This window comes from Stegodyphus dumicola, chromosome 6 (assembly GCF_044657685.1).
Source record: "Stegodyphus dumicola isolate Sdum_Otavi_A_Nest chromosome 6, ASM4465768v1".
Classification (NCBI taxonomy): Eukaryota; Metazoa; Arthropoda; class Arachnida; order Araneae; family Eresidae; genus Stegodyphus; species Stegodyphus dumicola.
Window position 1 is genome coordinate 151,536,092 of NC_140773.1, and position 16,585 is coordinate 151,552,676.

Consider the following 16,585-nt stretch of genomic DNA (forward strand, 5'->3'; position numbering starts at 1 on the left):
TTCGGGGGCTTCATTAAGAGAATGATTTCTTTTTATATAAGAAGTTGCATTGAATACTATGTGACATTTTGTTTCTTCGTTTTGTTTTTCTTTTGGACTGCTTAATGATGAAGCTAGTACTCTTCAGAATCTTGGATGTTCGTGTTACAGATTGACTTGATTCTTATCAGTATAATCTTGCATGCATTCTACATAAACATGCTCTAAATTTGGATTAACAGGCAGTTTTCTGTGCAAGATATGCAAACACTGCAGGGCCACATCATATAAGATAGTGTTATCTTGTTTCCATGGAACTTCACAACTCAACACCCCACTGTTATTTTGTGGGAATTGTATAAACTTTCAAAATTTCTGTACTATTAGTGGACATTTCTCTGTCTTGAGAAGGTTCAATGCCATTAGTTTCTAAATCTCAAAAACGTTTAAACTCTTCATCTGTTTTATCTCTGACAATTAATGTATGAACATTATGAATTACAGATAAGGGAGTAACAGTAGTTTTGAAACAAGATTTGCTAATAATCCACTCAAAAATTGAAGCTACCATGCCAAGGGTTTCCGTTAATTTGACAGGTGCCTCGGCATTGACAACTATTCAGAATCTTGGATGTTCGTGTTACAGATTGATTTGATTCTTATCAATATAATCTTGCATGCATTCTACATAAACATGCTCTAAATTTGGATTAACAGGCAGTTTTCTGTGCAAGATATGCAAACGCTGCAGGGCCACATCATATAAGATAGTGTTATCTTGTTTCCATGGAACTTCACAACTCAACACCCCACTGTTATTTTGTGGGAATTGTATAAACTTTCAAAATTTCTGTACTATTAGTGGACATTTCTCTGTCTTGAGAAGGTTCAATGCCATTAGTTTCTAAATCCCCAAAACTTTTAAACTCTTCATCTGTTTTATCTCTGACAATTAATGTATGAACATTATGAATTACAGATAAGGGAGTAACAATAGTTTTGAAACAAGATTTGCTAATAATCCACCCAAAAATTGAAGCTACCATGCGAAGGGTTTCCGTTAATTTGACAGGTGCCTCGGCATTGACAACACTTCAATAGAAATCTGCACCAACTAACACTTCAATAGGTATTTTCTGTGACATGTCATAGGGATTAGAAAGTTTCTGTTTACAAGGAAGAAACACAGTGTCTAATGAATGCAGAGGAATGATGTGCATAAATTTACTGCTTTCAAATGCCTTTAGCATGATTGTAGATTTATTCCAAATGCCGGATATTTCAAACTCCTTTTGACATCTAGGTTGTGCAATACTCAAGGAACACTCGAATGCTCTAACTTGGAGAGTATCCGAACTAATATCTTGTAATTTTAATATGTCTACTAGATGGTAATACATACCTCAGAAAGAAGAAAGCCTAGAAACAACTACCAGCCCTCTTTAACTTTTGAATATATGTATTAGTATCAGTAATAGTTTCACAGTTCTGAGGCCAATGTCCATTAGTATTACAGAATGGAATGGCAAAGGTTTTTTTTTAACCATTCTGGGTTTTTAGAGTTAATATTTAAAGCTGGTGTAGAGAAATTGAATATATAATCAACTGATTTCTCACTTCTTATCTTTTGAGCAGTAAGTGCTCCTTCCACTTCTTCTGTGAGAATCTATCGAAGTGCAGTAGCATCCCTTCCAAAATTTTCCTCTTTTAGCATGAATACTTCATCTTGTACACATGTCATTGGAAATGCACATAAAATTTTGAGTGCTAAAACATGGGCATATGCTTTGATATTTTCTCCTAAACCAGTTAAAGCCTGCAGCTATTGGTTGCAAATGTTGAAAACCTCATTCAAGTCTGTAGGTGACAAATGTCGTATTGGTATAATATTTTCCAAAAAATCAAGGTGCTTGTATTATTCTATTTTTATCACCATATTTGTCAATAAGTTTTGTTGTAGTTTCTTAAGTGTCTGCAATAATACTTATTCCATCTTCTAATCTCTTCAGTTCGTCTGCTAAATAACCATGCAAAAATAAATACTTTTTGATGACTGAAAGATTTGAATTATCATCAAGAGAAGATTTAAATTGCTCCCCAAAACTTCGAAAGTGTTCTACATCCTCACAGAATGGTTCAGTTTTAATTGTCCATAACTTCACAGTATAAGAATGAGGAACCGCATAGGAGTACTTAGGAGCAAATTAGAAACTGAAATGTTATTAGCAGCTACAGGTACGACATTCTAAATAGCTTTACATGCTTTAAAAATAGCAAGTCTGCACACTGGTCACGTTGTAAAATATCAGTTCATATTCGGCATTGGAGAATAAACTATGAATACTATTATCCAATAATTTCATTTCACTCAACAAATCGGAAAGTAAATAACAAAAATATTCTAAGTTCTCATTATTCGCATCTTTGGGACTGCCATTATTAGCATCTGTCAACTTCGTAATAAATCAAGTAATATTTGCTCTTACAGGTTTTCATTTCCATTTGAGAAGCATAATATCTGTAGTGTCATCTTGGAACAACATTTCAAAATACACAAGGAAGGAAACAAAATTCTAAACAATATAATTAAAGAAAAAATAAAATCATACCTGCCTGTAATTTGAGAGAACACAAGCGTAATGTTTCAGAATCCTACATCTATCAGGTTTTAGCACCAGATATTGCGTTTATATGCACCTTTTATTTTTATTATTATACATGTAACTGTCCTAAGTATAAACATTTTATCATTACAATTTTATGTTGGCAGATTAAAAAATTAAATCGTACTCCACATTTAGGAAAATTGTGATTTGACGTCATGAGCAACACTATATATCGAGAGGCCAGAACTTTTTTTCTAAACTGCATTCTACATTAAAAGAGAAAATACTGTAAGGCACAGTTAATGCATCTTTCAGTGGGCTTTTCAGAAATGCTATATAAATGAGAAAGTTGTATTATCTATATTTTAATTTAGAATGATATGCATACAAACAGTTTTCCACAATTTTATTACTGTGCCATTGCTTTACACAATTTTATCGTTGTACATTTAATTTGTTAAAATATTATCCATATTTTTGAATAAGTTCAAATTTCTAATTTTTAAAATAGCAAAAATCAAATTGCATAACATTTTTTGTAATTAATTTGACTAAATTTTTTTGTAAGTAAATATAAATAATTATTTAAAAAATAAATTACAAAATATTTTAGGTACATCTTTATTGAAGCGGCCCACAATTATATTTGGCAAATTTAGATATGTGTTAGAATTTAGATATCTCAGCTATAATTTCGCCAAGCTCATAAAGTGCAAATGTAAAAATAAACAGATATCACATGTTATTTCCTAAAAAAAAAATTTAAGAATCCATATCCTTAGTATTATTATCGTTTTATCTGTGTGGTCAAGATCTCATCTATAATTTTGCCAAGCTCATGAAGTACAAATTTATAATAACAAAAATAATAGTCACATGTTATTTCCTAAAAATATTTTTAAGAATCCATATCCTTATTATTATTTTATCTCGTGTAATTATTCCAATCAACTACTCTTCTCAAGGATGCATAAATCGGTACTATTCCATCAGAGCACCATCAATTAAAAATACACCACTTTTTTTTTTTTTTGCCACCAGTTGTTGCCAAGTTTAAAATTATAAAATAATAATAGAGTTCAAAAGACTAAAAAAAATTTTTTTTAGTTTTATTTCATAATTTTTAAAAGTAAATTTTTCTTTTTAATTTTTTAATGTAGAATATTCTACACATAAATAACAAAAAAAGGAAATTCAATCTAAACAGGGGGCATAAAACTGTAAATATCACTCAATATTTTAGAAAAAATTTCAGTTTTTAAATATAACTAATGGCACATAAATTCTGTCAAATATGATTCTAAATGGTGACAAGCAGTGCTCTGCTGACATTTATTTCTGCATTTAGCACTGCCCCACAATTGTTCCATAAGGTATGGCATCCAGTTTTTAGCTTCCAGTCTACAAAACTAATTCACAGTGAAATGTTCATACCCAACATTTCTTAATTCCTCTTTCTTATATCCTTTCCAGCAGTCTTAAAATATAATGCTGCCATCCATGATGTTTTCCTGAATGGCTGTCATCAGTGTTGTAGCATAACAGTCAGGAAAGGCAACCAGAAAACATTCTTTGCTTTCCCGGTGTAAATCCCCAAATACCTATTATTCCAGATAAGCACATCCAACGATGTTTTCTCTTTTTGTGAAAAGACTTTCCTCTGTTTCTACAATTTTGTTGTCTCCACCAATTTTATTTCTTTTACGAGACATCAAACTATTTGCACATTCCTCCCTCAAGTAATTATTCCAATCTACTGTTGTATTATAGTTGATTTTTAACTGAATTTGGTAAAATTCAATCTATGTCAATTCCTGACACGATAGGTAGATAAAATGAGTAAAGAAAGACGTCAGCCTTCAAATCATGTTTTGGTTCTCAATCCTTTTTTTTTTTTTTTTCACAGCAAGAACGTATGTAACAAAACCATATATGTGATTTGTTCGAGTCAAAAGTTAACTTCATTGGATGACTTTGGGAGCAAAGTCTGTTGCTATGAATTATTTCTTTGTTGTAAAAAAATCTTATGACATCCTTTTCATCATTAGCTAATTGCAAAATTGCATAATGCATCATATTAAAAAAATGGTGAAATACGGCAAAAAAATAACGAGTTATAATATTTCAAGCGAGAACTAGAAACTTTGAGCCACTATATTTCAAACATAAATTGGAATATTCGAAATAAAGAGTAGCAGTATTTAAAACGAAAACTAGAAATCTCACTATATTTCAAACGTTAAATTCTCGAGCAACGATATTTGGCGTGTTGTTGCTGCAAAGTCAATTTTCATGAATTATTCCTTTGTCTTGAAGGAATATTATGGAAGTCTCTTCATCATTATGTAATTTCCTAATTGTGTAGTTTGTTGTACCCCCCCCCAAAAAAAATGGCGAAATATGGCCAAAAAAATAATGTGTAATATTTCAAATGAAAACTGGATGTCTCAGCCACAATATTTCATACGTTCAATTCTCGAACCTCGATATTTGGCATGTTCTTGTAGCATTGTTTTTCTGCTCAATTTGTCTTCATTTTTAATTGAGGCCACTCTAATGGAATTGTACCCATTTAATTAAATAGCAGTAATGAACAATATTCTGAAACCTCTGAACCAATTTCCAACACAGAGGCCCTTCTTTTTGCAATTTTTAACATTGCACCTCCAAATGGTTTCCTCATTAATGTGAAGTTTCATGTTATGGCTATTTTAGCATACTTATTTGTCAGGTAAAAGACCTCTTCCTTGAAAAAATGATATGGTATCTACCTCATTACTTGGTGAATTAAAGATTGTTAACATCATGTTCACAAAAAAAGCAATGAATATATTATTAAATAAACAACGCAAATTCAAAAACATCATCAAAAATGAATAATATAACAACATGAGGCGAGAGCAAAAATGCAACCTGATGCTAACATATGATTATTTGACGAGTTATAAGAACACATAGCCAAATTTTGGTGAGATATCTCAGTTGTTTGGCGATTCAATCTAAGGGGCTGCTGTAACACAAAAAGTACCATGTTTCATTTCCCTAATGCTTTAAATTTTTCTTCTTAATGTCTTATTGCTTCAGGATAACTTTAATGCTTTTATGATTCTGTTGAGGCAATTTGCTGGTATACTTACACTTATCCTCCCTTCCTCATTCAATATATAATGTACTCAATTTTGAAACAGCGTGTTTTTTGTGACATCCTTATGAGTAAAGGTGTTGTGTTCTGTTTCATCAGTAATTTCAGAGTAAAATAATGATTTTGTTCATGATACTATACTGAATGCTTTTAGAGGCTAGCCATTTTGAAGACAAGAGAAGATTCATTTTGCCAATACTGAAAATATTTTTAACTGATTATCCATACACTTTTTTGGATAAATTGTGAATCTTCGATAAATTCAGCTGAGACATCTTTGAATTCTCATCATGACTCATTTTATGATATATGACATTCAGTGATAAAATTAAAATTTATGCAGCCCTTCGGTTAAACAACAGTCAGCCTTCGTGATAATGTTTCTTCTATTTTTTTGTTAGTATAGGCTCATTTGCTGGAATATTTGATGCCCTATACTGTGTGAAAACCTCAGCAAAATTTGATTTGAACCTCCAGATATTTCTCCTTGAACACAGAATTTCTCTGAAATGGTTTTCTGCAAACTGATATTCTTTCTTCTAATTTTCTTCTTTGATAAACTTTTGTTTTTAATGTTGAGGCAGGAATTTTTTTCCACAGTTTATTTTCATAAACTTCGTGTTCTTATCAAATTCTTTTAAAACTTCACTTTTAAAGTCAATTATGTCATTCAGGGAGACTGCTTTTCATTTTCTAGATATTTTAACTAGAAATTAAGCTTAAAGTAAGTAATAAGTAAAACATGGAGGATAACGGTTGAGTTAAAACAAGCTTATGAGTTGATAGAGAATAAAAAAATCTACCAAACTTTTGTTGTCAACAGACTCCAGCATTTATGCTGTCCCACCTAGTGATCCAATATTAGTATCAAGTGCAAATATTCTAAATCATATAATTTTGATAATTTTAAAGAACAATAAATGGCGTATTAAGGAGCATATTTTTTTAATTATCTGTAATAACATGAGGAAAAACTAGTTATTTGAAACATTCTCGGTAAGAGAGTTAAAAAAAATTTATATTTCATATATGTTTACTAAAAGATAAGATGTGATCAAAACCCGAAAATTTAGTTTATATTGTTAAATACTGAACTGTGCACTATGATATAGGTTTGAAATTATGCAACATGATATAGGTATATTGTGCATAATTTTTTGCTTTTGTAGAAAAAAGCAAATAATCAATCTAAATATACCTAAGTTTCAATGAGCCAAAACTGAATGAATACACTCTTTAAGAATCTCTATGTACCGTTGTTTTATCACAAAGCGAGAAATATACATACATATATGCAGATTTTTCATTATTTAATTTATTTAAATATAACACAGGGAGGTAATACTTTGTGGCAACAGTTCGGAAAGTGATTCGCCGTTTGTAGTGAATCATCGCAAAACGAAAACAATAGTCCTTCAGGGACAAAGCCTCTTTAGACTAGAAAGCAGAAATGTTATAGAGTTTACATTGATGCAATTTTTAATACAAATATGACAGTAATTAGAAAGAAGGATTGTAGAGTTTTGTTTTGGGCACGACTTTAAGAGTAGAATGTTGCATTCCTTTTATTTCTTGAATGACAGGATAAACTTTCCTAAGCAAGGCTGCTTGAGTTTTCTGAAGGAAAAATAATTGCAAGGGACAAATCTAAAGAACACATGGTATGACCAAGTACACATACTTATTCTCAGTACAGAGTGGTTCTGCAAAGAGATATTCACCAGGGGTAAGATGAATTATTGTGCAGTTCATCTATTTCTGAATGAATAATGTAAAATTAATAACTATCTGCTTAATTCTCAGCTATTTAAGTCAGTTACCCGAATATTTAAATTTGCAGCATTTTGTTTTGACACCTCAGCTTGTAAGATAAACCAAATGTCACTTAATCTAAACAACTGTTTAATTTTCCCAAGGCGAATAACGCAAAGAGGTAATTTTTCCTTCTTTAGCTTAGCTTCCAAGAGGACCACGTGAATACAATAATAGAAAATGTAACTAAACATTCATTTTCATTACACCTTGGTAGTTTATAAACTAATGTGTTAACAGAACTCTACTGTTTGTACCTGAGAATATAATAATACTTTAAATATTTGTGAATTATACTGTAAAATTGAATGTATATGGCTGCTATTATAACTGGAAACTAGAGTTAAAATCCTGCAGATCCTACTAGACAGATGTCGGAACAACTCGTAACATACTGAAAAAGGTTTAACACGTTGACTGCCATGCCACTTTTTGGATTCCAGTCTGAGAAGCCAAATCGATTTAATCATATTATATTATTAAAAATACTAATAATGATTCATAACACTCATTAAAAAGCTTACAGAATTTTTTTTTCTCTAGAAAAAATTTTCCTACAAATTATCTTGTAGTAGGCTTTTGTTAGACAAAGCTCTTTGCAGAAGCCCACTACGAGTTGATTCATACAGACATGCTTCAACTTGTCACTTCGGTACAGCTAAAACAAGCACTAAGCGAGTAAATAACTCGTAGGGGCCTAAAAGTGGCAAGTCAAGAAACTATAAGATAACTTGTATTGGGCATTCTGAAGAAGAGCACTAATACAAGTTATCTTCTCATTCAGAAGTCAAACAACAAAAATCAGCGTTATATTTACAAAATTTTCACAGGACTAGTTTCGATGGTTTTACCAAATCACCATCCTCAGTATTTATTCGGCGTGTTATTGTGTCTTAAGTTATCTCATGTTGGGCAGTCAACGTGTTAAAGAACCTTTTTATTTTGCTCTCCGCTTGAACCTAAAGTTCACAACGTATGCTATGGACAAAATTTTTGCAACTTGTGACTATTTTAAATAAACAGAACAGACAATTAAATTCAAACATTGATTACGTAGTCGAAGACTAAATGTTAAATAGAATAAGCTGGCTCATATATTTTACTGGTGCTTATTTAAAGCATCAGCTAGTAAGAATGCTAAAGCCAGAATCTAATTTTTAAACTGAGCTGGCCGAAAATATTAACAGCAAGATGCAATTTGCAGAAGCTGTCTTAAAACCCACGGTGTAAATTCATACAAAGCTAATTTGCATTCTGATGAGGAATATAAGGAGACGTTATAGCAAAGACTAAAATCATAATAACTGGTTAATTAATATACCTTAAAAAACTATTATCCTGCCTCTTAATTTAAGAGGTTAAAAACTGCTGGTATTTTGTCCTGGAAACCAACCCAGGCGAACAAACTGGCTTCATGCTTTTCCCCAAGTGAAAAGTGTATTCAAACCACTTTTCGTTGGAAAAATCCTCCATTAAGGCATTTCTTTCCTTAAACAGATAGCTTTCATGTACTTTGTTCTATTTAAATAAGCAACCAACTTAATTTGTGTGCCATTTCTAAACTAAGCTAACCAGAAACTTGCCACAGCTTAGTGAAGTTATCCAATCTGGAGGAATAGATATACATTGCCAATGGTTGAACTGCCATTGTCACTTATGATTAGAATTCAGGTCTTGACAAACCACAATTTGACTTTTAAAAATATGTTTATTCTAAATGCTATTTTACATAAAAATACATTTTGTTTTGAAAAAAGAAATTGTCTTTGATGATAATAAGGGGCTTTTTCAAATATAAACAACAATTTGTTTAAATTATTATGCAGTAAAGGCCACTAAGTCTCAACATCTTCAAAATCATTTTTATTTGTTGTGTTTGCTACGCAAGACAAAAATCTTACATTCTAGTAAATTTTGCTGCTGTTAAGCATTTCTGTAATAGGAAATGGCATATTTTATTTGTATTTTTGGTGTATTGTTTGATACACCCAGAAGTATTGAAAGCATGTATGATGCAGAGATCTCAGTAAAATAAATTTAATTGCATATAAAATAAAATAGCAGATGATAAAATGCAAACATAAAAATTTACTCCTGTGAAAGGGGGAAAAAATCTAACTTTTGATTAATATTCTTTATAAATTAAAAAAATAGCATTTCTTGTATTATTATTAAATATTTATTAGGCATTTTTAATAAGAATGAAAATAAAGAAATTCTCAGTGAATGATTCTCAGTAAAAGCGTGTTTGAAATTTAAGATTAAAAAACATTTGCAACTCATTAAAGATAATAACAAGATTCATAAACCTCATTTGGTTTTATCACTAATAACAAATATGCCATCTCGTATACCTTGGGAAAGTTTAAATAAAGAGCTCTTAATTTTTGACAGGTATGCCTAGAAATACATCTTCCTTAAAATGATAAAAATTGTATAGGTTGTAATTCAAAATGTTTTTTGGGAAACTTAAAAAAATTATTTAAAAATGTAAATTTAAAAAATAAATCATAAAAATGTGTACGAATTTTATTTGCACTGGATCTAAATTTTGAATTCTAAGAGAAAGATTCAATTAAGTTTATAAGCAAATATTACATATAATATATATATATTAAATTAAAATACTCATATAATACTATATTCTGTTATATTATATATAATCTCTTCATATAATAAAAGAAAGAGTCTGTCTTTCGTTCGCGCTGCACGTAAGCAAATAGACCCACGGCTACGAAATTTGGTACATAGGTGCATCTAGACAAGAGCCAATGCACCTCGAAGTGATTTTTTTCGAAATTCGAATTAGAATTTTTTTTTATTTTATGTTTTGTGATGAAATCATGTCATTTTGAGACATAATGGGCTATAGGAAAGCGAGATTTTACTCTACACACTCCATTTTCACATCGTCATGAAACGTAGGCACTTAGCTATTTTATGAACTTAAAATAAATTTCGTTTTTCAATAAATCGATTAAATATGAAATTATTTAACAAAGGGAGCTTAACACCTTTTCAACGGGATTTTTTCTAAAAAAGTTTATTTTTAAAAATGTACAGTTTATTTTTCTTTGATTTTTGGACACGTTAAACTTTTATCCTTGCGACTGCTTTTACAAAACGAATTTTGGAAAAATGATAATATTTTGTATTTTTAAAAGATTTTTAAATGAAGCTTCCGAGTACACTTTTCACATCTCACATCTTTAAAAATGGGGTTTTGGCAACAATTTTCCTGTCTTATTGTTGTTGATAGATTTTTGATGAAATCGCATCATTTTGAATTGTTTCATTCTTTTAGAAATATATGTTTGGCAGCAATTTTTCATTGTATTTCTTATGTCACTGTCTTTAAGAGATTGGCATATTTCAATGTCATTTATATATATATATAATACATTTTTATTGATTTTTTTGATAAAGTTGTTCTGCAGAGTAAAATTCTGCATGGAATTTTATGTTTTTTGAGTTGCTTTCATGTTATTTTTTGCTTATTTCACTGTTTGTAAGATATTGAAAAGTTTTGCATGATTTTTTTTTCTTCAATGGGAAGTTGGTTAATTTTTTATTAGGATAATTAATGTTTGTATTAAGGGATATAGCTTATTTCATTGTAATTTTTTCTCTTGAAAATATAAGATAAAATATCATTAATTATACTTTGCTTTTCAGTTTTTTTTTTTTTTTTTTTTTTTTTTTTTTGTATTCTTTTATGTTATTTATTGCTCATTTCACTGTTTTTAAGATATCGAAAAGTTTTGAGTGATTTTTTTTTTTTTTTTAGGAAACAAAGTTCTTAACCTCCTTTATACCATTTGAGTTCTTAAAATTTTACAAAGGGAAGTTGGTTAATTTATTTATTAGGATAATTAATATTTGTATTAATGGATATTGCTTATTTCATTGTAATTTTGTTATACGTAATAACTTTTTTTTTCATGAAGTTGTTCTGAAGAGTAAAATTCTACGCAGTTTTTAAATTTAATGTTTGGTGTTTCCTTCAGCCATTTTTCCGGTACATTTAAAAGCCAGACGAAGGCTGGCGAAGTTCAATTTATATTAAATTCAATTAACATTGAGAAGCCAAAATTCTGAGACTTAAAAAAATTACTAGGGTGATTTTTACAAAACATAGCATTTTCACATAATGTGATTTGTAGGTTGGAATATGGAAAAAAATTTGTATGTCATTTCAGAAAAAGTCCAATTTTGTGTCAAAATACCTATATTTAAAGCATTGCTGTATTTAAATCTAATATAATATAAATCATGCCTCGAGACGTAAAAAACATTTGAATTTCATCAATTGTACTAGTAGAATGAGAGATATAGAACTGTCCCACTTTTTGGGGGGAGGGGTGGACAAAGACTGCATATTTAAAGACACTTGTTATACTCTTGAAATACCCAAATTTATATCAGATTGCATGCCATATGTTTGCTAACACAGGAACAATTAAATCTGCAAGTCTTCTGTGTTTTTATTTGCCATTAGGGATTTGTTTAAATGAATATAAAATGAGTACTATACAGGATCACTTTCCATAAGAGAATTTAAAGGAGATTTAAAAATTTCCAGAAGAGATTTAAAAAAAAAAAATAGCAAATGTAGCAGCAAGACAGCAGTTTTTAGAGATGTAGTTACCTCTAAAAAGCATAGTTATGTGCCATCTCTTTTTTTCACAGACGTTACCTTGAGAGGTTGGGTTAGGTGTAAAAAAAAAATAAGGAACACCAGACACATTAATTCTATAACTACATAACGTTTTCAATCAAAACTCTTTATAGGAGGTATGATAACAGATTGCTATGTAACCTGGGAAGAACACCAGTTTTTTCTTCGCATGTGTATAATGAATGATCTATTTTCACTTTTAAAAAAATCAGAATTGTACGGTCAAAAGTCGTTAATTCGGACACCCATAATCCGGAATGATCTATAATCCGGACCTCAAAGCTACAAACTTTCCTTTACGGCTGTGAATATGCGTGTGCACAAAATATCTTTACGAATGCATGTTTAATATATAATGGACGGTATAAGCTAAGCTAAAATTATCTAATTCAGTTAATGTGGCAGATTGCGTTGTTTCTTAATCTTCGAATTGGATTTCGCTTATTATTTTTTGCAGACTGTTAGAGCAATTTTATAAAAGTAAGCTTGAACTTTCGATTATGTCAAATAGAATTTCTGACATATATTTACTAATATGTAAAGGATGTACGAAGCGAAAGTATGTTTCGAAGTCCATTAAACAAAAAGTGGAATTGCTGCAAAAAATGGATAAAGGCATATCCTTTGTTTATCTAAACTTTAACGTTTATCTTTAATGCCGCGGCGCGCAATGAATTGGAAGTTGATCTGTCAGCACTATCCTTACCTTCAGGGCAGATGTTTTTATTTTATTTGGCTTATAATTCCTTATTAAATGTAGTATTTCATCTTGATGTACTCCGTTATTGATATGATTTAAATCAAATTCGTCGTCATTATAATTCGCTTCCGATAGCGAAGAAAGTGACAAAGATTATTGAAAATGAAAAAATTTCGATTGACAAATTAGTCGGTATTCTCGACACAGCAATTATAGGACTTGAACAGCGGAACTTTGTAACTGAACAAGAAATTATGTCTGTTTATAGTCTATTATCACATTAAAAACGAAGTAACTTAAACAACTTACATTGAAAGAAATGTTTAATAAAGTAAACAAATAAATATTAAGCTTTTCTTTTTTTGTAAATTTTGATACCCTTTAGATCATAATTGTTCTTTATTTCATAAATTACGGTTTCATATTTTTAATTTTAAAATTTCTGCATGCCATCTTACCAGATTTAAACTGATAATCTATAATCCGGAATCGTCTATAATCCGGAAGTCCGACGAGTCCGGATTAACGACTTTTGACTGTATAAGTATTATCAACGTGCATAGCTTTGAAGTGCACAAATTAAATAATATATATATATATATTATATTTTGTGTATATAAATTAGTTATTCTTTTCACGAAGCTTTATGTGTCATTAGAGTTACTGCCATCTAGTTAGATTTTATGCCAACGTTTATATTTTATACTAAGTAGTGGGCCATTTAACAAAAGAGAACCTATAGTCTTTGGTGTGTAAAATAAGATGATGTAAAATTTCATTTTTTGTTGTTGTTGTTGTTGTTATTTAAAAGAAACAATGTTACACATATTAGGGTATTCTAACTTAGAAAGAGTATTTATTCTAGATGAATTTGTAAAAGTATTGTTTTAATTAAACTGAATGTGGTACGACTGATATCTAAAGTACTACTGGTGTAATAAGTAACTAGGAAAGAAGTAGGAATGACGTATTGTTTCTAAACAGTTAATTTCAATAAAAGTAATTTGTTCTGAATAATCATGAGACATGCTTTTGCATTTCAATAAAAATAGAAAAAACAGAAGTAAAATAGAAAAAAAATTGTATCAATCTTCAAAATCTGAAAACATATATATTTGGTCTTCCAGAAAGTTGTGTCTGTTTCTATGACCAATATTCAACACGTAAGCACATGTTTATTTGGCACATGTTTGGCCCTCTATTTTTATCACTTTATGTATATATACTGACGTAGCAAATTCACTAAAGCAAAGTTGATTCACGTTATTCTTAAGTGTGAAGCAATATTGTATCCATGGCTACTGATAAAGTTCAATTATGCCACTGTATTTTATGTGAATTTCAACAAGAAAGAAATGCTACAGAAGCATGTAGAAATTTATTGAAAGTGTTTGGTGAAGGTACAGTTTCTGATAGGACATGTAGAAGACTGTTTGAAAAATTTGAAATAGGTGATTTCGACCTTACTGATAAGTCACATTTTGGCGACCATCTTTGATCGACAATGATGTTAAGACCATGTTGAAGCAAGATATTTTTCTGACAACATCGAAGATCGCAGAAAAGCTTAATTCAGCTCGGGAAACCATTTCGGACCATATTCAAAAGATAGGATTGACATGGAAATATTCAAGATGGGTGCCATATGAATTAAGTCGCAAGAATTTGGATGATCGAGTTGTCGTGTGCACATCTGTGCTTGCTCGGAACAAAATCTAGCCCATTTTACACCGGATTATAACTGGGGGTGAAAAGTGGATTACCTACAAAAACATCGTAAGGAAAAGGGCATATTATGAGCCTGAAAAAACCTAGCCTTTCCACGTCTAAACCAAATTTGACTCTGAATAAGAGAATGTTGTGTATATGGTGAGACATTTGAGGATCAATACATTATGAGCTTTTAAAACCGAAAAGCCCAATTTGGAGAAGTATTGTCAGCAACTCGAGAATTTAAAGGCCAAGGAAAAAAGCCAGTGATGTTCAATAGGAAGGTTGAATTTTTTCCTTATTGGAATTCGTACAAAATACAGTGTCATAAATGAACTTTATTGGCAGCCATGTTACACAATCGCATCTCACGTAATAATGATATGAGACACTTAAGTTTCAATTAATTTAGAAGAGCACATGTGCATAAATGCAATAAGGAGAAATAGCCAAATATATATATATGTCTCAAATGAATGCATGCTTGTGTGTTGGAACTTGAAATAACATCCAGTGGACAGAACTTTCCAGTGGGTCATATCTATACACATACACATATTTCATGTTTTGATATTTACAGATAGTATAATTCTGGACCTGATAAAACCGAAAGTAAGATACTAATATTTTAGTCTTATTTCTGAAGGAATGATAAAGTAATGAAAAGTATTTTTATTATACTATATAGTATCTATCATATAATTTCAAAAGATGATAGAACAGTAAAAGTCTTGTTCTTCATTCAAAGCATTAAAATATTAATCTAAATCATGTTTATAGTCTTTATGCTGTTGAGATTGTCATGGGAAGACAGAGGGTTATTTGCTTTGCTGTATGAGAGGCTGTTGAAAAGTTTTGCTTGTTAATAAAAATTGGTAAAAATGAAATTAATATTGCATGAAGTTTCATCAGAAAAACTTAATTTTTTCATTCACTGAAATCAATTTTTAAAGCAGTCAGTCCTTAGTCTAACGTGTTGTTCTATAGAATTTATTTATTTATGTATTCTGCTGCTACATCTTTTCATTAAGTGATGAAAACTTTCCTTCTCTTCTCATTTTTCACTGAAATCACGTGGTGCTAGATCAGGCAGGTAAGCTGAATGGTACAAAATTCTTATTCTTGCCAAGTTCCTGCAGCTTATAGATGGGTGCATTGTCATGATGCAATATGAAGATCAATTTTTGGTTTATTTTCAGAATAGTTATTAAACACTGTAGAAATCAAATTGCTTCTGTAATAGCATTTTATGTTTGTAGTCAGTTAGAGGATGATAATTTTTTGGCCATTTCCTTGTCTTTGCTTTTCCTTTTATCAGTTAGGTTAATTAATTAGGACAAAATAATTCAAGGGCTATTTGTCCATTGTGATGGATGCCTTTGTAGAGGAAAACTGGTACTTTTCATATAACACATGAAGAAAACAATAAAACTCCCATCTAGCCAGGCCATTCATCAGAATGAACCTGAGTTGAACTACCAGTGTTCATGGACTCAGCTAATGATGGGCTGCAGGACACTGGAACATATAATTCTGTTATTAGTTCAAGGTGATGTTTCCTCAACTTCAAAGATATTTTACTGAATAAATTTTAAAATTTATGTAGATAAAAATCATATTATGTAAGTTGTTCTAAAGAAATTTTATTTATTAAAATGGTATGTTAATAAATCCTGTATACTTTTAACAACTGTTTATATAATTTATAAAAAAAAATCAAGATTTTATTGTAAGCTGGTATGTCATCTTTGATGACCTACTGTTGATCAGAAATTCTAATCTCAACTCCAAAGGTGTGGGTTTAAATGTTACATAAGCCTTGATTGTTTTTGATTGTTTTTGTTTGTCCTTCCTTGTTCTTATGGGTGTAGCATTAATTGTCCCCTGTAGAAAAATGTTGTTGTGTACAAATTGCTAAATGGCCAATGGTTTCAGATGTTTTTGATGAATATATTAAA

General features: G+C 30.3%; 1 protein-coding gene across 9 annotated transcripts in view; it reads left to right on the plus strand.

The window, feature by feature from the left end:
• Marf1 (meiosis regulator and mRNA stability factor 1-like protein) overlaps positions 1 to 16,585 on the plus strand; it is a 244,066-nt gene that overhangs the window by 127,090 nt on the left and 100,391 nt on the right. The window lies entirely within an intron of this gene.